General features: G+C 36.4%; 1 protein-coding gene across 29 annotated transcripts in view; it reads left to right on the top strand.

The window, feature by feature from the left end:
• The window catches only part of PPFIA2 (PTPRF interacting protein alpha 2), a 458,316-nt gene that overhangs the window by 225,665 nt on the left and 205,778 nt on the right, over window positions 1–26,873 (top strand). Inside the window, exon 1 of one of the 29 annotated variants that reach the window (XM_033117070.1) lies at window positions 16,444–16,468. The exons of the other annotated variants lie outside the window; for them this stretch is intronic. The gene's annotated coding sequence lies outside the window, so the exon portion shown is untranslated. Of the gene's footprint in view, window positions 1–16,443; window positions 16,469–26,873 lie in introns of those variants that run through there. 29 annotated transcript variants of the gene reach the window in all.

Below are 26,873 nucleotides of genomic sequence, written 5' to 3'. Positions count from 1 at the left end.
AATGTATCAGAAATTACATACTGTGCTTCCAATTAAACATAGAGTAACAAATTTTATATTTCACTCTAAAGATGTGTGAGGGGTTGCATTCCCTAAATGTCTTTTAGGCTATAATTGAACAAATATTTGAAGACTAGTGTCCTAAACAACACTTTCACACCTTCACTTTCTCTCAGATTTCCAACACCACCTTTGCTATATTCGATTGTTGACTCTGCTTCTTCTCCGAACTGAGCAAACAGAATTTCCCAACATGACATCTCCCTACATACTTGAATGTTCGGCATCTATGTTCGGTCTCCTTTGTGGAGAAGCTGACCCTGCTCCTGGCCGAGGCTCACCTCTCCCGTGGCTCCGCTCCGTCCTACTCAGAGACAATTTTCACAATCCTCTCTTTCTCCTTGAAAGATTTCCCCCTTCTAGTGGATCTTTCCCACCAGTGTTCACGATTCTGTTATTTTTCTGATGTTAATAATAAAATATCATAAATCCCCTCTATTCCGCGTGTGCTTCTAATTATACCTTCACTCCAATTTCTCTCATTTCCTTTACCAGAAAATAATTTTAAAAAACACGTGTGGATGCTAATTTTCTCCATGTCTCCTAATTCTCTTAGGCTCTTCTTACCCCATCTCTCCAGTGAGACAGAATATCAAGAACATCACTATCTCTGTGTTGCCCAATCCAGTGATTCATTTTTAGCCTTCACGAGTATTTGTCAGAGTGCGTTACTCCCTCCTTGCAACATGTTCCAGTCTTCTAAGCAGTGCACTCCTGGTTTTTCTCCCTTCTCTTTGGCCATGTTCTCTGTTTATTTTATTCGCTTTCTCCTTATCTTCCCAATATCCAAAAATTGAGGAGTGTACCAGACCTCGTTTTTAGACCTCTTCTCTTCGTATTCTTTCTGTCTCATATTTCGGTAATCTTGCCTGAGTTATAGGTGTAAGTACCATTTTATAAGTAAGGACTCACAAATTAATGTCTCCCAACTTGGGCTCTCTCCACTAAACTCCAGACTTCAAAAGTACGTCTTAACTTAGTTTTCCAATAGGCATCGCAATTCGTTTAAGACCTCAAAAACTGACCTCCTGGCTCCCTGCCCCCTATTTCAAAACTGCTCTTCCCATAAATTTCCTAATCTCTATTCTGTTTTTCTAGTTGTTTTAGCCAAAATTCTCTGAATCCTCAGCCATCATCCTTAAATTTTCTCTTTATCTCATATCCACATACAATTTTTCAACATACCTACCCTGTTGGCTTTTACACACACACACACACACGCGCGCGCGCACACACACACACACACACACACACACACCCTGGCTAGTGAATCTGGCTACTTCAACATTTCCATGGCTAACACTGGTTCAAATCACTGTTCTCTCTCTCTGGATTTTTTCAGTAACCCTCTCATTGATCTCCCTACTTCTTCTCTTGCTCCACTTCACTCTGTCTCTCAAGTAGCTGCCAAAAGGATATATTATTACAGCAATCAGATCATGTAACTTTCCTGCTCAAAACCTTTCAATTGCTTCCTAAAAGCTAAGTCCTCACAATGGCCTATAGAGTCCCACAACAATTGAGTCCCAAGTTACCTCCGGGGTCTTGTCTCTTTTTTCCTTGCTCACTCTACTCTAAATACTCTCCCCTTTATACTCTCCCTTCCATTATATCAGATATCCACTCACCCCATAGATATCCACAAGTCTTACTTTCTCACCCCCTTGGCCTTTGCTCAGATGTTGCATTCTCCTCTAATGTTTTCTGCCTCTCCCATCTAAATTGCAGCTCCACCCTTTCCATTGTGTTTTATTCCTTAGCACTTACCACCATCTAATATACTCTATGTTTGCCTCTTTGTCTTCTTTATTGTCTGCCTTTCCAGCCCTCACCACCATCCCTGCAAGGATACAAGCTCCCTGTGGGGGAGGATGTTTTTGTCTCTATTGACTAAATAGGGTTTGCTACTATATTTCCATTTTCTAGCAGAGTGCCTGATCTTCTTCTTGGAAGTTTGTCAGTGTTTTTGAATAAGTGAATACATGAATGAATGTGAAAAATTATTGAAAAAAGGTAATTGGGAGATTTTTCTGGATTCTTTTCTGCAGATTTTATTATATAAAACAATAACTAGCGTAATATGTGATACCTGTTTTCCCAAAACAATTTGTGAGACAATTTTAAATTGTCTTCATAATCAGACACACAAAACTCTTCCTGCTTAGATCTAAGTAATTATGGAGAAAAATGAATTGGTTATTAAATTCTGGGACAGTTTAAAAAGAGTTGTTTGAAGTAATAGGACTTGACGTAGGCCTTAAAAAAAAGAACATAGGATTTGGAAATGTAGAAAGGTGAATAAGATTAAAAGCAGCAAGAGAAAAGCAGTTAGTTACCAACATGGAGGCTGATTTCTGAGCAGAAATCAGCTCAACTATCAGCTGATTTCTCAACAGAAACTGCAGAAAAGAAGAGATTGGCACAAAATATCAAAGTGATGAAAAGCAAGGACCTAAAACCAAGATTACTCTATCCAGCAAAGCTATCATTTAGAATTGAAGGACAGATAAAGAGCTCCCCAGACAAGAATAAGCTGAAGGAGTTCATCACCTCCACACCAATATTACGAGAATGTTAGAGGGACTTTTTTAAGATGAAAAAAAGGTAAAAAAAAATTAATAAAATGGCAACAACTACATACCTATCAACAGTTATTTTCAATGTAAATGGACTAAATGCTCTAATCAAAAGATAAAATGGCTGACTGGATACGAAAACAAGACCCTTACACATGCTGCCTACGAGAGACTCACTTCAGATTGAAAGACTCACACAGATGGAAAGTAAAGGGATGGAAAAAGATATTTCATTTCATGAAAATTTAAACAAAGAAAGATGGGTTAGAAGACTATAACAAGAGACAAAGAAGGACCTGGTAATCCCACTTCTGTGTGTTTATCCAAAGAAACCCAAAACGCTACTTCGAGGTGACAAGTGCATTGTTCATTGCAGCATTGTTTATAGTGGCCAAGATGTAGAGACAACCTCGGTGTCCATCGGTGGATGAATGGATAAAGAGGAGGTGGTACATATATACAATGGAATATTGTTCGGCCATGGAGGGGAATGGGTTCTTGCCATCTGCGGCATCATGGATGGACGTGGAGAGTATTGTGCTGAGTGGACTATGTCAGACAATGAAAGATGCAATGAGATTTCATTTATATGTGGAATCTAAAGAACAAAATAAACAAAACAGAAGCACACTCATAGATACACAGAACATTTTGATAGTTGCCAGATGGGAGGGTGCTTAGGAGAGGCAGGTGCAAAACTGCAAGGGATTCAGAAGTACAAATTGGTTGTTACAAAGTAGTCATGGGGATGTGAGGTACAGCATAAGGAATATAGTCCGTAATATTGTAATAACTGTGTATGGTGTCTGGCGGGTACTAGATTTATTGGGACGATAGGAAGGGTTTGGGGTACAGGGTGAAAAATGAGAAAGGATTAAGAAGCACAGATTGGTAGTTACAAAATAGTCGTGGGGATATAAAGTAATGCATAGGCATAGGGAAAATAGTCAATAATATGGTAATAAATATGTATAATGCCAGATGGGTAATAGACTAGTCAGGGAGATCACTTTTTAAAATTAGTTATTTATTTGTTTATTATTTTATTAGTTTCAGGTGTATGAAAGAACATAATGATTAGACATTTACACCCCTCACAAAGTGATAACTCCCCCGCCCCCAATCTACTACCCCTCTGACATCCTATATAGCTGTTACAATTCCATTGACTCTATTCCCTATGCTGTACTTTACATCCCATGAATATATATGTGTGTGTGTGTGTGTGTGTGTGTGTGTGTGTATGTGTGTGTGTATATATATATATATATATATATATACATATTTAATTATAGTTGACATTCAATATTATTCTACCTCAGCTTGAGGTGTACAGTGCAATGGTTAAGCATATACACAATCTATGAGGTGATCGGGGGATCACTTCTTAAATTATATAAATGTCTAACCACTGTGCTGTACACCTGAAGTTAATTTAAAATAATATTGAATGTCAAAAAAAGTAAATAAAAGTGGGAGGTAATTAAAACAAGAAAGGTAAATAAGAGAAAGCGCCAGGCAAGAGAAATTATGTGAAGCTGAACTGAGCAGACAGGGCTGTATGTACACATGCTTGTTTCCCGAAGGCAGAACATTCCTTTAAAAGGAATAGAAGTTATGGTTTAGGGCTATAGATAGAGGCTAGCACATAGTGCCCTTGAGCAAAGGGCTAAGAACTTTTCATTTTATCCCCTAGCCATGGGTATTTATCAAATGTTGGGGTGACATATTTTGGTAGGAGGGTGGGGGAATGAAATGGCCAAAGTATTGGGATGAGTTGCATTCTGGTTGTAAAATGAATTAAACATAAAATTGAATTAGAGAACCCAGATTAACAATTATTTCAATAGAGTGGGGATGAAGCAAAAAGTAAGTAAGTAAATAAGTAAATAAATACATAAATAAAGTAATGCTGAATTCAGAGAAAATATCAGGAGGTACAAGCATGTACAAGCGAATGCCTGAGTGCCATAAGCAGCTGTGTAAAATGAGAACAAAACAAGAAAAGATGAAAAAGACTAAGAGAAAATGGTGTGCCGGGAAGGTAGGGGGGTACCCTGTAATAGAGAACCTGATGGTTTGGAAGTCTTAGAAGTCTTTGAAAGTTTTGTTGGTGCTTTTCTCCTGTACAGCCAAAGCTACTGAACAGCATTTACTTACATTTCATGAATGTGAATCTGAATTCCCATTGGAATTCCTATAAGATCTAAATATACACACTTCAGCAAACCTCTAATTGCATTAAATGCTCTTACTTTTGCATTTTCTCATATATAAACTTCCAATTTAGAAGACATAGTATGTTGCTCCTTTAGAAACTTTAGTGATGGCAAAATAGTGGTAGAGACAACCATGGAAGAGAATGATGCTGAGAGTCTGAATGCATTTCTCTCTATTCGGCAATTATGAGCTTCCATTGAGGCAGGTGTTTATGTTTATGCTGAGTTTGCCTTTGCAATTTTCAGTGGATTGCATTTCTAGAAATATCCTACACAGCAATATACTCAGCAAAGAATTGACAAACAAACAAAAAGTCAGAAGTTTTCCAAAAGATGACCTTATAGCTCCTAAAATTCCCTGAGTAGACTCACTGTGTTAGTGGACATAGTAAATTTGAATTGAGTATTTCCAAAGTTTTAATGTTTAATTGAGCATTAATTTTGGTTTTTCTTTTCCCCTTTCTTCCGCCTCCCTCCCAACCCCACACACTGGTTCAAGCTGTTGTTTCTCAGTCTAGTTGTGTAGGACACAGCTCCCTGGCCCATGCCGGTATGATGAGCCTTGCGCTCCCCGGGGCTGAGGCAGTTGGTTGCTAGTCATTGTTCAGCCGCTCACAGCAGCTCATGGCAGCTCTCGCCGGCTGCCGGCCGCTCACGCTGGCCACCGGCTGCTCATGGCCGCACAGGGCAGTCCAAAGCAGCTCACCTCCAGGCAGAACTGTTGTTCACAATCTTAGCTGTAGAGGGCGCAGCTCACTGGCCCATGTGGAATTGAACCGGCAACCTCACATTAGGAGCCCGGTGCTCCAACCAGGCCGGCCCCATACGGTAAGTTTTAAAACATCTACCGTACACATATGCTCAACACTGCTAAGGTGTTTATTCATGATACTGAGATGAATATTAGGTCTTATGATGGGTAAGATCTTATAATGGGTAACCTGGGCACATATACAAAAGAAAGATTGTAATAATAAATAAGAACAAGTGATATGAGACAGGCAATAGATGATAGATGGATGGATGGATGGATGGATGGATAGATAGATAGATAGATAGATAGACAGACAGACAGATAGACAGACAAAGTAAAGGAGGGGCAGGGAAGGAAAGCAAGGGAAGAGAAGGGAAGAGATCATTTATTTCTAACTAGGGGAATATCTGAGTACCCTTCTCTGCAGTGGTGAAATACAAAATGAATCTTGAAAGATGGGTAGTGTAGCAATAAGTAGTTATACGGTAAGAGACACAGACATTCTTATCAACTTCCACTTGTGCATTGTTTTGAATTATTAAATATGATGCGTAGGGGTTTTTCAGGTAGACAAGGCAAGCAAGGGCAACATGAGCAGAGGAAAAGGGCAGTTCAAAATCGGTAAGGTCACAATGACTTAGGTAGTCGCTGTAAGGCCGTGGGCTTTTGAGTGAGTGACAGCACCGTGTGGAAAAGGAAAAGGCACTGGATACAGAAAGAGTTGATAAGAGTCCAGGCAGAGATACAAAAGATATCAATAAAGTAAAATGACAAGACATGGCAATCAATTGGATATTGTGACAGAAAGACAGGGAGGAGTCTTTGTGTTATTGTCTCTGTCTCAAAATTTTTGTTTGTATATGTGTTTTGGTGGTAATTTCAGTGAAACCCCCAGTTATGATGGAGCAGGCAGATGTGGCACATGATCTTAAGACCCTATCCTGAAATGGCAAAAATGGCAAGTGACGAGAATTTTCAGTGGTGGTAGTGGGAGGAAATGTGACAAAGTAGTGCGTTGTACTCATTTGCTAGTAAAAATTGAAGTGGATTCTGGCATCATTATGGTTATATGCTCCATATGTGACAAATGTTTCATATTTGTCTGATCCTATTCTCTAAATATAATTTTAAAAAAAAAGAAACTTGGAATAATAAAACAAGAAAAGACAATGAGAGACCATCAAAACTCTGTATCTTATTTTGTGTAATATTGTTTCATAAGAGAACTTTTCTTTGGATAAATGCTGGAATTCTCAGAAATGGTTAATGTGTTTACAAAGTATTTAACTATATTATATGTCTTTTAAATCACCAATTTAAATGTGAAAATGAATAAAAATGTAAATGGAAATACAAATGTTAACCATAAAATTAGATTTTAGAACTTATTACCCTTATACACATTCCAAATTACTTTTGAGTATGATGTATTTTTCATCTTTTGTCTTCTGTAGTAATTTGTATTAATTACTCTTTCTGTCCAGTTCTGTCCAGACTCTTTAAACATCAGGCTGGTTATCAAACAGCTGTCATTGTCATGACATTAGGCCCAAATGCCATTATTTGTTCTTGCCATAACAGAAGTAACTGGAATTGACTATAATAGAATTCTGATGGTAGACTTGAGGGCATGGATATGGAATACCAGCCATGGAAACTGATGATTAATGTAACAATGTCAGTACTTATGGATTGGGGGGATTTGGGGACATAGCACTTACTCCTAGAATCACCTGTGACATGAGCCCTCCATCCTTAAAGATGTGAGCTGTGAGTTTGGTCCAATAATAGTACTACTACTACTATTATTACTACTACTACTAATAATAATTAATGATAGTAATAAATGCTTAATACTTAAGTACTTACACTTATGTAAGCACTTCAAGTGAATAACGTAGTTAAGTCTCACAATAACCTAATGAGACTGAGTATTTGGTTCTCTCATTTATTCCCATTTTACAGATGAATAAGGTGAGGCACAGAAAAGTAAATTTCCCAAGGATACACAGCTACTAAAATATGGAGCAAGAATTTAAACACAGCTAGCTGTCTGTAGAGCTGGAGGTTTTAACCACCGTGCTACTTTACCCTCCCAGAGGTTACCTATCTCTCTTATGTAAATAGATAAATAACAAACTCACCCCAACAGACATTCTAGATCAACCTAGTCATGGACAGTGACGTTCCAGCTTCTTAAGAATATCATAAGGTGCTGTGCAGGTTCACATGGTTTTCCTTCTTAAGGGAACCTCCCTCAGGACAGGGAGCACATCATGTTTTGTGAAAGGTGAATATTCATTGAATAAATAAAGGAACTCATTAATATATATATTTAAAAAAAAATCTGGTCCCAGCGTTTTACATGATTCATTATCTGCTGTAAGAAGGACATGGAGTTGACTGCATACGTTTTCAGGTTTCTTAAAAATTTAGCTAAAGAGTGCCATGTTTTTCTTTCAGTTTCACTTGTATTCCCTCATCAAGAAATTTGACAAATTGGACTTGACAGTTATGTAAAATCATATATTTCGATGAACTAAAAGCGATCTATTATTATAATGATTACTATCAGTCAAAGTGAATGTAAGTACTTTTCTGATGAGTAGCTAGCTTCCTCCTATAGTTAGTACGAGTTACGTGAATTAAACTGGCATACCTATTACTTTTAAGATGTAATTACAACCTGAGTTAAGGATTCGGCAACCAAGTTTGAGAATATTTGGCAAATTTATTGACTAGAGCTATCACTAGCAATCTGCAATTTGAAAATATTGGAATATGTTTATAATAAATAGAATTTTTCCTGATGCAGTTTGTGCCTGTAAAATGCATTGGTAATATCATTTCTAGAAATACCATGGTTATTTATTTTTCTAAGCTTATATCCTAAAATTCTATGCTTTGTATGTCAGATTGTGTTACACTGTTCATGGTATAATAAGTAGTTGAGAGTGGCAGTAGGACTTAAAAGAGAACCTTTGCCACCAGATCACAGGGTTCAAATACTATTATAACTTTGCCATGCAAAAAGAGATTTAAACATGTATTTGGAAAATTTCTTAAATTATCTGAGCCTTAATTTCTCCACATACAGAAATGAGATAATCATAATAGTATGTGAACAATAAATACTCGTTAATCAATGAATATAAAGTGCCTAGAACAGTACTTGAATATAGTGAAAATTATGTTGTATTATTATTATTGATCCAATGAGTTGTATTGTGTTTTAAAACTAATTTAGTTTCTAACCCTGAAAAGGTATGATAATATAACAGAGATTATGTGCAAGGAAGTAAATGAAACATGAAGCCAAAACAGAAAGTCTTCTTTCAGAGTTTTCAATTTTATTCAGTAAAATTTTGGTATTAAAAGGTAACTTTCCTCTGGGAAATCTTGATAATTAATTCACTGTTGATTTAATTTACATAGTTGTAATGGATAAAATTTAAGTGTTTTAAAAAAAATATTAACTACTTCCTGAAAACAAAATGTGGGGCCATAAATGAAGCACTTTGGCCAATGTCTCAACACCTTCAATCCATTGCAGTAAGTTTTGCCCAAGCAGAGCAAACCTAAATTCAATAAAACCTGAGACACACTCAAAGAGTGACATTTTAAATGGAGTTTTCAAACATTAGGTAATTATTAAAGCTTATCCTTGAAAAAAATATTAGCATTTAAAATCGCAATGCACTTTCTATTTTAATGAAGATATTTAGTAGATAAAAACATTAAATTGAATGCCAAAATGGAAACTTAAAGTAGAAATTTAAAAGCTGAGAAGATTAAATATGGTCAGATGCTTTTCTTGCTAGAATAAGGGGCTGGCCTACTATGAAATACGTATTCCCAGTTCCAATGGTTATTTTCAAGATAGATGAAGAAATGTTGCTATTATTCTAATTTGTCTTTGAAAGCCTTCCTTGGCTCTCACAGTCACCACTAATCCCACTTCCTCTGGAGTGTTCCTGAGAAAACTTTGCACACATTTTTATCATGAGGCCCTGTCCCATTGTATTAACTATTCATCTGCTTTGTTTTCCCCATTAGATAATCAGCATCACTATGGTTGAAACTATGTCTTTTTCAAAAGTTTCTAGCATAGCGCAGAGCTCAAAACAGTGTGGGCTAAATTTTTCAATTTGCCCATTATATGTAACTCAAGAGCTTTGGGTTTTCCCTGGTGGCATTGTAGGCCTTTTATTTTATCATATATAGGGCAATAAAATGAACTAAAATTGCTAGAATATAATGGAATTATTAATAAGAAAATGACCTTTGCCCAGGGAACACCACATTTATTTTTTCCCAATGTCTTTTAAGAATATAGTACTACAAATGAATGAAGCAGTAGGACATTTTAAAAGTGATTCCGGAGATACTTTAAGTTTCTGTACAAGGGCAAGAACTAATTTGTGTGTTCACCACCCCAACCCCCACACAAAAAAAGGGGGCGGAAGAGTCTGCAAAGTACTTTCAAATGATTGCATTTGTAATGTTATAAATTCCCAAGCGTGAAACAAGGATTTTAAACTTGAAATCTACATCCTAGAAAATTAAAAATATTAGACTTCAGAAATGGAAGAATTGTCTGCTATTAATTTTTTTCCATTTTTTTATTTTTAAATACTCTCTATATAAACTTTCTTTCCTTTATATTTTTTATAGAACTATATGAAGATATAATTTACAAACTATGAAATTCATCCTTTAAAAGTGTACACTTTAGTGTTCTTCAGCGTAGTCATTAAGTTGTGCAACCTTCACCACTATCTGATTTTAGAGCATTTTCATAACCCCTACCCCCAAAAACTTGTACCTTTTAGCAATCATTCTCCATTCCCCCCAAATCCTGGTAAATATTAAACTACTTTCTTGGTCTATTGATTTGTCTATTCCAGACATTTCATATAATTGGAGTCACACAATATGTGGTCTTTTGTGGTTTACTTCTCACTTACCATTTTTTAAAGATTCATCCATGTTATAGCATGTCAGTATACTTCATTTATTTTTATTGCTAAATAATATTCCTTTTAATTGGTCTACCATCCAATTAATAAAATTTTGTTTATCCACTCATCAATTGATGGACATTTACATTGTGTCCATTTTTTGGCTATTATAAATAGCGCTGCTACAAACACACATATATGATTTGTTTTTGGTGTGTGTGTGTGTGTAGACATGTGTTTCCATTTCTCTTGGGTATATAACTCTGAATGTAATTTCTGGGTCATTTGGTAACTCTGTGGTTAACATTTTGAGAAAGTGCCAATTGTTTTCCCAAGTGACTGCACCATTTTCCGGTACCACCAAAATGATAAATGAAGGTTCTCTACAACTTTTTATGATACATACTTGAGTCACAAAATAATTCTATTTCTACTTTTATAGGGTAAAATTTAAATTTATCACACTACAGTATAGTATATCTAGAACATACTTGTCACCTCCTTAGATGATAAGCAGAATTTTAGAGTAAATATCTGTAGGTTAGAGGGAAGTCAAGAATCTTTCCAAAATTTGGCTAAACTAAGTCCTTGAAGATTTCTTATGAACAGTTCAAAAGGTTAAGAATATATGTGAGTGATTTTCCATATAGTTTTCTTCAAAATTTATCTTACAAAATGCTTCCCAAGAAATCTGAGTCTTCTGAGATTCTTTGTGCTTCTACAGACCAAAATGCTAACCACATGTCAGAGGAAGTCCTTTGGGAGGAGAAGTGAAAATGGCATATTTCTTATGTAAAATGTTGTTATTCATATCTTTTGTTGCTGGGGAAGGGACATCAAGGTGGTCAGAATAGGAATGAAAAAATTCCCGGTGGTACAATAAACAAATGCTGTAAAGTTGAAGGAATTGAGTGTTCACAAGAAGACTGAATGGCTATTACAGGGTAGGCCTGGGTGTTATTACCTTGATAAAGTTAGCAAGGTCCAGAATCTGGCCCTTAGCTTGGCAGGTCAGGTCCGGAGAGCTGGCGTTTCCGATGTCTGAGCAGTTGCTATACTTGTGAGAAGGAAGATGAAGTTAATAATGTCATTTGCCTACTGAAATCCCTACTGTGGTTCCCATTGTCCTTCACCAACGACTGCAATAATTATCGAGCTTACGCTGACTACATCCATACTGAACTGCTTTTTTTGAAAAACAGCGTTTTTGAAAACATCATTCACATACCATTTTATTCACCCATTTTAAGTGCAATTCATTGGTTTGTAGTACATTCATAGAATTATGTATCCATCACCACAGTCAACATTAGAACATTTTCATTACCCCAGAAGAAATCCTGTACCCCTTAGCTATCGCCTGCTCCAATCTCCCCATTTCCCTGAGCTCTAGCAACCACTATTAATTTATTTCTCGTTTCTATATATTTACCTATTCTGGACATTTCATATTAATGGAATTATATAATACATGTTCCTTTGTGACTAGCTTCTTTAATTTACAATAGTATTTTTCAAGGTTCATCCATGTTATAGAATATATCAGAACTTTGTTTCTTTTATTTCTGTCAATATTCCGTTTTATATGTACGAGGCCTGACTATTAAGTTCATGAACTTGTTGCAACGATGTTGCTAATCTTTTTTGATATCAGAGGGATCATTCATTATGAATTTGTACCAACTGGACAAACAGTTAACCAAGTTTACTATTTGGAAGAGCTGAAGAGGCTGCATGAAAAAGACGACCTGAACTTTTCACCAACAATTCATGGCTCTTGCATCATGACAATGCACCAGCTCACACGGCACTGTCTGTGAGGGAGTTTTCAGCCAGTAAACAAATCACTGTATTGGAACACCCTCCCTACTCACTTGATCTGGCCCCCAATGACTTCTTTCTTTACCCAAAGATAAAGATAAAGATAAAGAAAATATTGAAAGAAAGACATTTTGATGACATTCATGACATCAAGGGTAATACGACGACAGCTCTGATGGCCATTCCAGGAAAAGGGTTCCAAAATTGCTTTGAAGGGTGGACTATGCACTGGCATTGTTGTATGGCTTCCCATGGGGAGTACTTCAAAGGTGACCATAGTGATACTCAGCAATGAAGTATGTTGGACTGTTTCTAGGATGAGTTCGCGAACTTAATTGTCTGACCTTGTATACTTCTTTTTTCAATCCATTCCTCAATTGTTGGACATTTGGGTAGTTTCCACTTTTTTAGCTATGAGCAGTAATGCTGATATGAACATCAATGCACAAGTTTCTGTGTGGTCATGTTTCCCATTGTCTTGGATATGTTCCTAGTAGTGGTATTGCTGGATCATATGATAACTCTATGTTTTACCATTTGGGACACTGCCAGACTGTTTTTCAAAGCAGTTGTACCATTTTACATTCCCACCTGTGGTATAGGAAGCTTCTCCACACCCTTGCCAACACTTACTATTATTTATCTCTTTGATTATAACCTTCCTAGTGGGTGTGAAGTGTCATCTCATTGTGGTTTTGATTTGCATTTCCATGATGGTTAGTCATGTTGAACATCTTTTCATTTGCTTATTGGCTGTTTATATGTCTTTGGATAACTGTCTATTCAAGAGTTTTTAATTGGGTTATTTGTTTTTTACTACTGAGTTGTAATAGGTATTTATATATTCTGGAAACAAGTCCTTATTATAAGAATGATTGGCAAGAATTTTCTCTCATTCTGTGGGTTGTCGTTTCACTTTCTGGATAATTTCATCTGAAGTACAACAGTTATTAATTTTGATGGTGTATTAGTCATCTCAGGCTGCCATAACAAAATAGCAGAGATTGGGTGGCTTAAACAGATTTAATGTCTCACAGTGCTGGTGGCTAGAAATCTGAACTCAGGGTACCACTATGGCTTAGTTCTCTTCCTGGCTATATACATCTACTTCCTGGCTGTGTCCTCATGTGGCAAAGAGAGAGTTCTGGTGTCTCTTCTTCTTAAAAAGGCAGTAATCCTATCCTAAGTGTCCCACCCCTATAGCTTCATCTAAGCCTAATTACTTCCCAAAGGCTTCACCTCCAAATACCATCACATTAGTGACCAGGGCTTAAACATACAAGGCATGATCAAAACATACAATGAATGTGTAAATTAAAAGAAAAAATTATTACAGTAAAAGACTCATTGCCATTAACCCACCTCTAAATTTTCTCCCCTTCCCCCCCGCTCTCTTTGAACACACTTATCCCATCATTCTTGCCACTTTCTGAAGCAGTTCTGGAAGTCCTCTTTCATGAGCGCCTTTGGTTACACTGTCGTGGCTGCCTCGATGTCCTGAATCGATTCAAAACATTTACCTTTCATGGTCATTTTGCCTTTGGGGAAGAGCCAGAAGTTGTACGGTGCCAGATCTGGTGAATAATGTGGATGAGAACACACCATAATGTTTTTATTTGACAGAAATTGCCATATACCAGGAGCAATGTGTGACATTGAGTGTTCTCATGATGGAGGACGATTTACAAGCACAGTTTAAAACACACTGCACTGACTGACGGCCCTGAACAAGTTGAAACTTGTCACACGCTGTTACTAAGGTTCCACACACCACTTCCCATATTGAAGATCCCTGCCTTTCTGTTGGATGGCACTCGGCAGCAGCATTCACCATATTATTTGATCATACTTCAGATGAATGTGGTGGAACACAGTCAGACCATAGTAGATGGTGTCCAGTTTATCAATTTTTTTCTTCTGCTCCTTGAGCTTGTAGTGTCATAGCTAAGAAACTGTTGCCGAATCCAAAGTTATGGTTTACTCCTACGGTTTTTTTTCTAAGAGTGTTACAGTTTTAGTGTACTTGGGGTTTTTTTTGTTTGTTTTATTTTGTTTTGTTTTGTTTTGACTTTTTGAATTCATTCAATACTGTTGTTCCCTTGATCTGGAAAAATTTGTACTAAACATGTGCTTTGCCCGGCTCTTACTCATTTTTCCCACATTGTCTTAGATGTTCCCCGCATACATATACCTGCCATAGACATGGGTTAGTTGAACGGCGCCTGTGCGTTCTGAGCATCCTGGATGAGCCCCAGTACCGCATTTTTCACAATCCCTTGTAATCATATCAGGTACCTTTATTTATTATGTCTTTTTCACCATTGTACACATTCTAATATCTGAAATCAATTACAGGATCATGTTAGGCATCCAGTAATATTTTGTGGAGTCAATAAAGAAATGATCAAAATGTCAATTTATTAGTTTATCCTGAGAAGTAGGATTGTCAAGTGGACCGGGTGTCCAAACTGGGCCGACAAAGGCATTTCTCTTCTCTGAAGGGAAATGACACCCACAAAAAATTCAGTTATTCTGAGGACATTTCTTGGTGTTTGTGAACTCAGAACTTGTTACATTATTTGAACATTTAATGACACAATGTCATGTTAGTGTGTCTGACAATTCCAGAATACACATATACTTCTTTTTCCCCCTTTTCCCAGATGACTATAATCCTTGAGCCTTGACTCCATTTCAGAGGAAGTGCTTGCAAGAGCTTTGCCAGCTCTTTCTTTTTAAGTGGCTTGTTTTTCTGTTATTTGATGCCATCCCCTCCCTTTCTGCTTTAATTCCATATTAATGCAACATAGTAGGACACAAAATGTTATTCTCTGAGCCATGTTCCCCTTCTAAATGCTACACACAGTAAAACTCTTCAAGTCAGTACAGTATGTTTTGTTATCCTTTATATCTTCTGTAGTACCCACTGCAGCATTTTAACTCAGGGAATAGCTAACAATGTCATAGAGCAAATATTTTTGGTTATATAATTATAACTGTTGATTGCTAGAGAGATGTGATTTGGTTTTGTTTTGTTTAGAGTAAGAGCTTTGTTGGGCTATGTTGGGAGATTTAAATATTCAACTTGGATGCTATTTTGTGTGTCTGGGAGTGTTCGCCACAGCAGGTGTTACCTAACCAGATGCTAAATCCTTTGAAATTAATACGCAGCATCTTGTCAAACATGCCTCCTGCCTTACACTGTCAGAGCTGGTGAAAATTGGCTTTTTCTGCCAAGAGATTTTTCATTTGGCAATGACTCAGTCCTGACATGCTTTAGCTACAATGCTTACCGGGCTAGGTGATTTTACTAATGTCTTAGAATATTCAGTTTTAAAAAATTTTCCAATCCTTCATGCATCAAATAAGCAAAACTATCTTTTGGTAGTAGATAGAGATAAAAGATATTTTTCCTCTCTTTCTATAAAGATGAGTCAAGATTCAGGACAACATCATTAATTGGGTTACGGAGCAAGAAGTCATAGCTCCTCCGTTAGCATTTCTCTCTGATGATCTTCCTCTCTCTTCTTTCATCTATCTGGTACTATAAGACCAGGTTTAAGGCTTGTTTCTGTTTGGGGAAAAGCACAGGGAAAGCTGGATCAGGTTAAAGGGAAAGGATACTTGGAGTGGTAACGTCAGTATTGGTTCTGGGCCACTGAGTTTGTCTGTCTTTCTCAGTCCAGTAATAACATTACACAGGAACAGGATTTGGGAGTTAGAGAAGCTGCTCAAATTTAGGATTTGGGAAGTTACTCAAAGTGCCAGAACCCAGGGAGGGTGGAGGTGTGGAGTGTGTCGAGTTTTTAATATGGTTCATCCTACTTACCTGGGTCAAGAAACCTGTGAATGGCTTTATAGGCTGTAACCCTGGATTCTGGCCAGACTTATTGTAGGCGATTGGACTCCTCTCAAACAGCATATCGTAACAATTGACACGAGGATTCCCTGAAAACTCCTGATATGTTTTATCCTGTCATTTTATTTCAGACTCCAGACAACAACTTGAGAGTTGTGTGAGACCCAGGATAGTGATAGATGCCGTCAGAGACATGTGGAGGGAATAAAGCAGATAAGGTCAGAGACATGTGTTCTAGGGAAGTTTTAGGAATAGTTTTATGATATTCAGAGAGTTTTCTCATGGTTTCTTTATAGACATTAATATGATTCCTTATTTTTATAAGAGAACGCAGAGTATTATTTGATGTGCTTTAGGTAATAATTACCTAATTAATTGATCAGTAAGAATTTACAAAGTGTAAAGGAACAAAGGGGTTCAACCAACCACTTTCTCTTGTAAAAATGTACTGAGTATTTTTACTCTGTCGTGTTGATATCAATCATTTGTAATATGCTAGTCCACTAACGATACGGTGGGTGCATAAAATGGTACATTTCCTACAATTGGTGAACCTACATTAACATTATTATTGCACAAAATCCATAGTTTACATTGGGGTTCACTCTCGGTGTTGTGCATTCTATGTGTATGGAAAAATGGATGACACGTATCTGTCTTTATAGTATCATGCAGAGTATTTCACCTGCCCTGAAAATCCTCCGTGCTCCATCTAGTCATCGCAACCCACTCTGGCTCAACCCCTGCCAACCACTGATCCTTTTACCGTCTCCGTAGTTTTAACTTTTCCAGAATGTCATATAGTTTGAATCATACAGTATGTAAACTTTTCAGTTTGGCTTTTTTTAATTAGTCATGTGCCTTTAATTTTCCTCCATGTTTTTTCATGGCTTGATAGCCTGTTCCTTTTTCGCCCTGAATAATATCCCATTGGGAAGATGTACCACCGTTTATTTGTCCATCACCTACTGAAGGACATCTTGGTTGCTTCCAGGTTTGGGCCATTATGAATAAGCTGCCTTATATCTTCCTTGTGCAGGGTATTTGTGGATATAAGTTTTCAGTACCTTTAAGTAAATGCCAAGAAGCATGACTGCTGAATCCCATAGACTAACAATCTCATTTTTACCTACACCAATCCAATAAAAAGGCGTTTCCCAGATAGACAACCGAGGCTTAAAATGTTTACTGCTGTCGAGCCTAGGTATGAACCTAATTCTGTTTGACCCTGAAATTGGTGCTGTTTGGACCACACTATACCTGAAGTAGGGAGAGTATAAGCCCAAGTTACCCACTGGGTACAGTGAAAGCACGACTTAGGGCTTATGATACTTTTAGGGGCCCACAGAAATATTTCAGTTACTTTAAAGGTAAAAGAAAAAAAAATGAATCTAATCTAATCTGGATTATATTAATCTTTATGTCAGCATAATCATAAAATACAGTTTCATGTATGTATACTGGGGGTGCCAAAAAAATGTATATACATGACTTGTATTCTTCATCTGTTGTTATTGGTATATATTGAGTATTACAATTTTAATACAGTTTTTTCTTTTCTTAAAATATGTCTACATTTTTTTGGCACTGTGTGTGTGTGTGTGTGTGTGTGTGTGTGTGTGTGTGTGTGTATTGGTTTTAGTGAAGGAAGGGGCCCACCAAAGCTAAACTACTGAGGGCTCACAGAAGTCAAAATGCAGTGCTGGCAGAGTAGTCAGTTTCGAGGTCCTGAAAAGCTAACTTTCCTCTAAATATGTTCCCAACCAATCTACGGTAACACTGCCTTCCTTCCAGGATTCAACAACAAAGATGAACATTCTCTAACATTTGCCATTAAAGAGCACCTGGTACCTGGGGCAGCTCCATATACATATTGACAAAGTAGAGTCTGAAAAGCAGAGCGGGGATAAGACATAAAACAGGCTCATCTGAGGAGAGTGTAGTAAGTGAAGAACGGTAGGGATGCGACTGGATGCTCAGATAGCCTGAGGCTGTCTGATAGCACCTATGTTTAATTTCTAAAAACATCCACTTTTTGGACTTCCTTATGCCAGTTACCTTGATTGGAAGATATTTGGGGGAAAAAAATTACCCAAAACCATAAAATGGCTCTTGTAACATGTTTGATTTTAAACAGACTTGTATACCTCAGGTCACGACTAACGCATGAAAATAATCTATGCAGTTTTAGGGAAAAGACAAAACAGTTGTCTTATTGGAATATGGATACATAAAAAAAAAATCAAGTGGGCATAAAATAGTATTTGCATGGCGTTTAAATCTCATTTTCCTTTTTAATTGAGCAGCCTTATCCAACAATTTCTGTGAAAACGCTAAAGGTCCAGTTGTGCCTGTCAAATTGAATTAGTCATGCCGGCAGTTTTACCTTCAAGCTGTCTAGCCCAGGGCTGATCCATGAGACGTGGCTGTTTCATGCAGTAATTTTGGATGACAGCTTACCCTAAGCACATGCAAGTCTAAGAGGCAATTAGAAGACTGGAGGTCATTAATATGGCATTTGATTACATAATACAGTATAGAGAAAAATCACACGTATACATACAAATATTTAGCGATGGGGTATTGATTTCTGTAAAACAAAAGCTTTTTGTTTCTGAACTAAACGATTTCCAAACTTCATTTCTAAAGTCTTTTGTGAATTTATAACTAATATTCTGAGATACGTATATATATAAAATTTAAGGAATATATTAATTATTGTCTTTTGTTGCTTTGTTTTTATCTCTCCAATGTGATACTTCTGTTATTAATTTGTTCTAGAACGTTTGTCCTATGATGTGGGTCAGGAGATATGTGTCTTTATATATGTAAATTTATGTACAGTTATGTCTAAAAATATGCAGATTTTAAATCTGAAGCTTTTTACCAAGTATTAGAAATAGAATTGGTAGAAGAATTTTCAATTTTCAAAAGAGGAGACACCAAAATATAGTAAATTGGGGGCACAGCCTAAGGAAGTCATTATAAAAACATTTTGAAGTAATTTTGTCTAATTTAAATGCTACATGGTCAAGTCAGCATGTTTCCATGCCATATGCTTTCCTCAGAGCTATTTTTGATTTGCACAAATGTTAGATGTTTGTAGAATAAACTTGAAAGATGCTTTTTTTGGTGGTTAGTGAGGGTGGTGGTGGTGGTTAGTGAAGCTGAATTCCAACGGACTCTTTATTTTTTCTTTCTCTCTTAGACTGGCTTGCACTCTTCATTCTGTAGCCAGTGCTTACTCAGATACATGACTGCAGAAATAGGGCCATTGTTAGTTCATTAATTTAGTGGCCCACATGATTAGAGAATGCAGGTTTTATTGAAAGCAGAGTGTTAAAATTGTAATTATGATGACAATCTATGATTGTCATAGATTTCTCTGGCAACTGCTGCCTGGTGTCAGGGACTTGAAATTAAAAGGTTGATTTTCCCTTTGTCATGCAGCTTCTCTTGACCTGCTTTCCAGAGGTGAGGACTCACCTATTAAACCAAGGCCTTTCAAACATTTAGTTAATGAGAAAATATATCCTTTTTTCCCCAAGTAAACCCCTTGAGTAATCACACCATCCTTTAATGAGTCAGAGAAGTTAACAGTCTCTTTCAGTCCTTCTATATTTAATATTAAATATCAGAAAATTCACTTCAAGATAAAAGCGCATAAAAATAGAATGTTCTATCTCTGTTCGAAGATGGGCAGCCTTCTAGGGTGTGGTGACGTGACGTACTGGGTGGAAAGAGACGTGAGGGCAGACAAGAGGATGGCCAGAGGAAGCTCCACGTTTCTACACTCTTCTCCTGAACAGGTTACTTCTGTAGGTTGTAAATAGGCACAGGAACGGAGTGAATCTGTACTTTGTCCTTGTGTTTTCCGCTTTGAGAATGACACATGGGGGGACCAAAACAAGAGAAGCTCCTTGGCATGAAAGTGATTGAGAACAACCCACTGAATTAAGGGCTAGAATCTGAAATACTCGCAGCTCAGACATTTGAAATACTCAAGTTCACCCTTCGCTGGGAAGCCAGCCTGCACAGGTGAAACCACCGTTAGGGGTACAATGGGAGGTTACTTCTGCTCTGGGATCTGAAAAGCCGGGGGGGTGTTGACACCAGCACTGACATCGCCAGATACTAGCATGTTCCTTGCTAGAGTTAATCTCTTTTATCCAAGTTTTCTCATCTGTGTTCTGAGAATAATAAGACTGCCATGATGAATAAATGATGTAACAGGATGTAAAGTTCCTAACAACATCTCTAGCCTATATGATCACGAAACAACAGCTTAAGAAGAGGATGAGCTGGGCAGGGGAGAGAACGAGGAATTTAGCTAAAATTGAGGATCTCGATTTTATGTAATTTAAGCGACTTGTCACTTAGAATTAGGAGCATAGGGAAATTAGATGACTTGTGTTGGTTAAGAAGAAATGATACCTTCAATTTTTTTAAGATACTAAGGTAACAGGAAAAAAAAGGTTATTTTACTTTGCTTTATTTTTTGAGGAAATGGTGCTGTACATTAGGAGTTGAATTAGTATGGGGAGGGCTTGATGTGGTTAGAAATCTTTCACTCCCGAGTAACAGAACTTTGAGTGGTGAATGCCTGAGTGCATATACGTAGACTTATGGAGAGCACGGACTTGAACTTGCTTCTTTTGCTGCCATGTCCCTTGCGCTTCGAGTGGTGCCCACTGCATAGGGAGTGCCCATGTGAATGTGTGTATGAGTGATGTGCCTGAGTGCATGCTGAGAAAGAACAGGACGTTCCCTTCGGTCTGAGGGTACTTGTATGGTTCTCTGTGTCCTGACTGCTCTTTAAAGTGCCAAGAAACAAAATACAGAGTAGGGAAAGTAATTTTGGTCCTTGGGCAAAGTAAGAATTTTGGCAGACTATGTTTGGGGAACAAAATGATTGGCCTGAAAAGTTGTCGAATATGGTTTGCGGTCGGCAATTGGCCTACTAGTCCTGTCTCAGTGATTCAAAGCACACTCAGCTGTTCCTATAGACTCCTTTGAACTCAAACATGGTGAAGTATGAATGAAGTTTTCTTCTAACATTTATCCTTCGCTGTTTTTAGCTTCTGACAATACTCTCATACACTGTGTTCTGTTCATTATATTTGTTACTCAAAATTGTATTTTTGAAGTCTTTCCATGTTGCTATATGAAGATCTAGCCTATTTATCCTACCCTCTGTACAATGTTCCATTATGTGCATTTAGTGTGTTTAATTCATCCATTTTATTATAGATGAAAATCCGTTTTCAATTCTTGACCACAAAACCAACTTTCCTTGGAATCTTTTATATTGTGATACCTGTAGTAGATATAAAAGAGCAAAAGATAACGTACATCATTGTCCAAATCCACTTGGCTATGGATTTTTTTTTCCTGAGAATCTTGTGGAAATACTGTTCTATAGAATGTGTTTTTGAGAAAAAACAATGTTAAATAAATAATATATGGGTTAAATATGTACTTTAACTTTGAGAATGAATGAGACCAATGTAATATATGCAGTGAATAAATGATAAATCTAAAAGCATAAATTATTAGGAGTAATAGTATCACTTTATATACATACAATGAAACATTGCAGACAATAATGTCATTGTTTTGTAGATGTGGTGTAATATTATATTTCAGATACAAAAAAAAAACAACAGCTACAAAGTAAAATGGATATCAGACATTACATATTGAACAAATTTTAATAATCTCACTCAGAGAAAGAAATAACTCTATTTAATTACACTTTAAAGAAATTGTTTTGGTGTTAAAGTCAAAAACTTTAGAGAAAATGAAATTCATTTATTGCAACAACAAGGCTTTGTTGAGTGTCTACAATTGGGCAGGAACTATGCAGAGTCCTGAAGATATAAAAATAAACAAGATAAGCTTGCCTTAAAGGACCATACTCTTTTACTTGGAGGAGATGAATACTTAAGTCAATTATTATAAAAACAGTACAATAAGTGCATTGATAGATTTTGAACAAGGTATTATAGAATAACTAGCAAGACAAGCTGGTGCTTTCAAAGTAAATTAGTTAGGCAGAGAGGATAGGGAAGAGTATTCTAGGTATAGGAAATAGTATGTGAAAGAAAATGATGAAAAGAAGAGAGACGAGAAAATGGAAAGGTAGAAATAGAAATAAGAAAGAAAAAATCTGTTGTAAGTGCAGAAAATAGACCTTCTAAGAAATAGGCTTTAGAAGGTCAGTGTCACCTATAGATCAACAATGTTTGTAAGCACATGAAGGAGCATTACTGTGTGTGTGACATTTTGGTGATGGGTTTGGAGTGCTTGTTAGTGATGGAAATCACGGATGGGCCTTAAATGTGAATTCTGAAAGATCTATGGGGTCAGGTGCAACAACTATGTCTAAGTTATCTCTGTATCTTCAACATAGGCTGTGATAGGCAGTAGGTGCTCAGTAAATATTGTTATGTATGGATAGAGGGATGTTACGTTTGTATCAATTACCACAGTTGAGGAATTTGATGATTTTCCATTTTCAGCCAGAAAAAGGCAGTGCTGCAGAAATTAAGCAGTTGGCATCAGGGTGGATTATTTTTAACTGTGTGACCGTGAGCATGCTATTCATCCATGCTAATCTTCACTATCATTATCCGCAAAATAGGGAAGAGATGAAATAATTCATATCAAATGCTAAGCTCAGGGCCGAGCAAAGTGGCGCCTGCACTAAATGGTAGTTGCTGTTATTCAGTGAGAAATAAAGCTAATTAATTGTGAAAGGGCCAAGTTTTGGATGATTTGAATTTTAAAAGTTAGTCTGTTGAGGTTAGATGTGTTTGAAAGTAGGAAGCTCTGAAAGATTTTGTGATCTTGAAAAAAATACAATTTTGACAAAGACTAAAAGAAGGACAGATTAGAAGGGGAAAGCTTGTAATAAGGAGTTAAAAAACAACCTATTGTCATCATCCAGTATAAAATAGATTGTGTGGGTTCAAAGCTCAGCTATACTATTGACTCAGTGTCTAACTTTGGAAAATTATTTAACTACTCTAGGCCTCAGTAAAATTAAAAATAATAATAATAATAATAATAATAATAATAATAATAATAATAAAACACCACCATATTCTTAGAGCAATTTTAGGTTCACAACAAAGGTTAGGGAAGTTAAAGAGCTTTTCCGTACACCTTCTGCGCCCACACGTAGGTACCCTCAGCCATTATAAACATCCCCCATGGGAGTGGTACCTTTCTTACAATTGATGAATCTGTATTGACACATCACCACCCAAAGTCCATAATTTACATTATGGTTCACTCTTGGTGTTATACATCCCATGGGGTTTGAAAAATGTATAATGACATGTATCTGTCATAATAATATTGTACAGTTTCTTTACTGTCCAAAAACACTTCTGTGCTTGGTCTATTAGTCTCTCCCCACCACCCCCACAACACCTCTGGGAATCATTGATCTTTTTATAGTTTTTACTTTTTTCAGAACGTCACATAGTTGGAAATACACAGTATGTAGCCTTTTTCAGATTGGTTCCTTTCACTTAGTAACATGCATTTAAGATTCCTCCATGTTTTTGTTGTGTTTTTTTTTTTTTTTTTTTTTTTTGCTTTGTTTTGTTTTGTTTTCTGGCTTGATAGCTCATTTCTTTGTAGCACTAATAATATTCCATTGTCTGAATGTAGCACAATTTATTTATCCATTCACTTACTGAAGGGCACCTTGGTTGCTACCAAGTTTTAACAATTATAAATAAAGCTGCTATAAACATCCTTGTGCGGGTTTTTGTGTGGACAGTTCTCAAAAGCTCTGAGAATACCAAGGAGTGAGATTGCTGGATTGTATGGAAAGAGTAGTTTTGTTTAGTGAGATCCTAGAATTTTTTATAGGGTTTTATTAGGATTAATGAGATAGTACAAATTGCTTGGCAGAGTACCTGGCATATGGTAAGACCTCAACCAATATTAATTATGTTTGCTATTATTATTATCTGAAGAAAATGATATAAAACTCAATTGTTGACAGTAAGGATGAAGAGTTATGTACAGAAGAGAGAAATATCAAAGAAAACATATTAAAACATTTGATAATTAACTGCATACAAGGTATCTGCCTCTGTTGCAATCCCAGATATGCAGCGTGTGCTTGCCTAATCCTTGTTACTCTGCATGGAAGGCATACTGGGCCTTGGGCCTTTCGTTTCCCACTCTGCCTTTGGACTAATTAAGAAGGGTCATGAAAGTAATTGTCAGTAATGGTTATCTAATTCCTCAAATTTAGAAAGAGTGCTGCTAAATGCTCTCCAAATCTGAATCATAGCAACCTGATGAGTAGCTCGGGATGAAATGGTCTAGTGGAGAAGCACTAGACAAGCAGGCTGGAGAACAATGTTCATAGCCTCACTCACTCTCTGCGGGTGGCAAGCTTCATGAACTTGGACTTAATTCTTAGTAATTCAGTTTCCTCAGCCATAAAATGGGAATGAGACTCCCTCACTTATTATTTAGAGAGTAAGATGAGGTAATGAATGTGAAGGTAGTGCCTGAAATTTACTAAGAAGTCAATAAATGGTGAGACTAATCTTACTACATGGAGTCACTAAATAGCTTTCTCAGAATCAGTGACATGATAATAAATTTAAAAATGCAGTCATCTGTCACCAATAACGTCTTGACTAATTTCTGTCCTGAGTTTTGGGTACATGATTGTTTCAGCAAACTTATAGTTATATTGTCTTATTCTCTAAGCATCAAAGCATGTTTCTCCATTGTGGAGAGTTTGATAATAGAAATACATAGGAGGAAGCCAAAAACAAAATTCACTTGATATTTCACTACCTGGAAATATCCAGTGTTAAAACTCTGAAGTATTTTCTTTCATCTTTTATCTTTCAGTAGATAGCAAGCTAAATCTCTAGAAAAATCGACCCACATATGTTTTTAAAATTGGTATGGTTAAATATAAAGATTTATATTTTATCTTATAATATTCATGAGTATAGGATTACTTTTAAATGCCTATATGTTAATATACAAGGCAGAGTCACTGTAACTTTCTTCTTTTCTCCATCAAAACTATGCAGTTTATATAAAGTTCCATTTTCAAGGAAATGTTTATTGTTTTCTACTTATTGTTTATTTCAATTCTCTACTTTAATGATATACTCACAGAATGTCAATAGCATTTAAGCAGGTAGCAATTAGGGCAGAAACCATTTATCTGCCATGCCAGCCCAAATGGAACAATGGACTCTTTCATCTTGATTCTAAGCTCCAAGTCTACTCTGAGGACTTTCAAGTACCCACTGGGGCTGAAGCCACTCAGGGAACTCAGCAAAATAAGTGGTTTGAAGCAAACAAAAATATAAACCCTCAACCTTTCCCATCTCTGCATAGTCATCGTATTTATTTACTTTATACCAAATTTGCCTTAGTGGAGATTAGGTTAACCAAACTGTCTCCCCCAGTTTTGTTTTTCTGTTTGATCTTCTGACAGTGCCTTCTCAGCCTGCAGAGAAGTTGTCCCAAATACTTAAACATTTGAAAAGCATCAGTTCTATTACTAAGAACCACTCTAAATGATTAATGATACTATGGATGTTTACTATTTTTGAAAATTATTTTGAAATGATATTTGCTTATAACTTAGAGTAGCAGAACTGTTGAAACAGATTTCTTGATCTTCTTTTGAAGTAATTTTTCCTGTGTCTAAACTCTCTGCCTAGTGGTAAAAAATACCCATCTCATAGAATCTCTGATCCCATTTTGAGGAAGGAAGCCATGGAAGATTTCTCTGAAGTGTCATTTGTCACATAAAGGATTACTCAAAAATTCCCAATTTTTTTTTCATAACAACATGACTCATTCTCATTTACTGAAAATTAATACTAATTGAGCACCTGCTGTGTCTTACATATTGGGAATGTACCAGGGAAGTCAAAGTCCCATTTCACACAGAGCTTACATTTCAGAGGGAAAGCAATCCATTAAATTAGTAAGAGACTCTTGGATTATGCTATCAAGTCTTAGATACATTTATTGTTTTGTAAGCGACTGGTACATTCTTCTTCATCTTGTTAACAAATAAATGAACTTCTTAATATCTAAATAGAATATTTAGCAGGCTTTCTTTTCAGTTGGTATTGGTATTTTTTGTTGTTGTTTTTTAATGATCTACTATGTTTCCCTGAATATAAGACCTAGCCGGACAATCAGCTCTAATGCATCTTTTGCATTAGAGCAAAAATAAATAAAAGTCCCAGTATTATATTATATTATACCCAGTATTACATTACATTACATTACATTACATTATATTATATTATACCCAGTCTTATACTATAGTAACATTAGAATGGATCTTATATTAATTTTGGCTCCAAAAGACGCATTAGAGCTGATTGTCCTGCTAGGTCTTATTTTCGGGGAAACACAGTAGTATAATCAATTGTGACATTGCTCTATAGGAATAAAAGTGTAAGATTTTTGGAGTTGTTCACAAACTTAGCCAAATTTAAATCATTCTATATTATTAGTATGTTGTCATACAAATGTTAAGTTGAATATGCTGTATCTGATACATTTTTAAATATATTTTTACATTCATCTAAGCAGTGTGTTATAATGTAA

Source organism: Rhinolophus ferrumequinum, chromosome 10 (assembly GCF_004115265.2).
Source record: "Rhinolophus ferrumequinum isolate MPI-CBG mRhiFer1 chromosome 10, mRhiFer1_v1.p, whole genome shotgun sequence".
NCBI lineage: Eukaryota > Metazoa > Chordata > Mammalia > Chiroptera > Rhinolophidae > Rhinolophus > Rhinolophus ferrumequinum.
The sequence above is the reverse complement of the archived record's forward strand: the minus strand, read 5'-3'. Positions and strand labels throughout refer to the sequence as shown.